The sequence below is a fragment of the Phyllostomus hastatus genome, unplaced genomic scaffold (genome assembly GCF_019186645.2).
Source record: "Phyllostomus hastatus isolate PE091 unplaced genomic scaffold, TTU_PhHast_1.1 phas_scaffold_78, whole genome shotgun sequence".
Classification (NCBI taxonomy): Eukaryota; Metazoa; Chordata; class Mammalia; order Chiroptera; family Phyllostomidae; genus Phyllostomus; species Phyllostomus hastatus.
Genome location: NW_025334041.1, coordinates 103,979,783 through 103,981,541, shown reverse-complemented (window position 1 = coordinate 103,981,541; position 1,759 = coordinate 103,979,783).

Sequence of the window (1,759 nt, the reverse complement as noted above, 5' to 3'; positions counted from 1 at the left end):
TACGTCCACTATTCCTAGCTTTCTCCTCCTCCCTACTGGCATATATTGCTAAAGTCTCATTTATTCATTCATCCATTTCATTCATTCATTCAGTAAATATTTACTAGACTTTAATATGTGCCAATTACTGTTCTAGCTCCTTGCAATATAGCATGTCTTTATAGTGTCTTTATAGTATGTCTTTACAGTACTCTGGGTTTGAATTTTTATTTATAAAATTTTAAGTTAAAATGATATATTTATTTTGAAAAATATAGAATAATATAAAGGAGAAATTTTAATCTACATGTAGTCAAATACTGTTAAATCTTTACTGTGCATCTTTGCAGTCTTTTTCCTCCTCTACTAATGTTTTTAAGTTGAAATACTACTACATGCAAAATATCTGAGATTGACAAAATAAGCACCCACATGCCCATTACACAGTTTAAAAAATAATATATCACAGAAACTGTTAAAGGCCCCTTCCCAGCTATATTCAACTTGTCACTGTCAGGGTTACCATTACTGTACATTTTTTTAAATCACATAATAAATGATATGTCATACAGTTTGAACTGTGTGGGTTCACTTATACACTCATTTTTTCTTTTCTTTTTCTTTTTTTAAAATATATTTTATTGATTAAGCTATTACAGTTGTTCCATTCCCCGCCCCTTATTCCCCTCTGCCCTGCACACCCCCTCCCACCCGCATTCCCCTCCTTTAGTCCATGTCCATGGGCTATACATATAAGTTTTTCGGCTTCTACATTTCCTATACTATTCTCAGCCTACCACTGTCTATTTTCTATCTACCACTTACGCTACTTATTCCCTGTGCCTTTTCCTCCTCCCTCCCCCCTCCCATTTCCCCACTGATATTCCTCCATATGATCTCCATTTCTGTGATTTGGTTCCTGTTCTAGTTGTTTGCTTAGTTTGTTTTTGTTTTTGTTTTTGTTTCAGGTTTGGTTGTCAATAACTGTGAGTTTGTTGTCATTTTACTGTTCATATTTTTTATCTTCTTTCTCTTAGATAAGTCCCTTTAACATTTCATATAATAAAAGCTTGGTGACAATGAACTCCTTTAACTTGACCTTATCTGGGGAGCACTTTATCTGCCCTTCCATTCTAAATGATAGTTTTGCTGGGTAGAGTAATCTTGGATGTAGGTCCTTGCCTTTCATGACTTGGAATATTTCTTCCCAACCCCTTCTTGCCTGTCAAGTTTCTTTTGAGAAATCAGTTGATAGCCTTATGGGAACTCCTTTGTAGATAACTGTCTCCTTTTCTCTTGCTGCTTTTAAGATTCTCTCCTGATCTTTAATCTTGGCTAATGTAACTCTGATGTGCCTTGGTGTGTTCCTCCTTGGGTCCAACTTTTTGGGGATTCTCTGAGCTTCCTGGACTTCATGGAAGTCTATTTCCTTTGCCAGATTAAAGAAGTCTCCTTCATTATTTTTTCAAATAAGTTTTCCATTTCTTGTTCTTCCTCTTCTCCTTCTGGCACCCCTATGATTCAGATGTTGGAATGTTTAAAGTTGTCCCAGAGGTTCCAAAGCCTCTACTCATTTTTTTGAATTTTTGTTTCTTCATTCTGTTCTGGTTGAATGTTTCATTCTTCTTTCTGGTTCAAACTGTTGATCTGAGTCCCGATTTCCTTCCTGTCACTGTTGGTTCCCTGCACATTTTCCTTTATTACACTTAGCATAGCCTTCATTTTTTCATCTAATTTGTGACCATATTCAACCAATTCTGTGAGCATCCTGATTATCAGT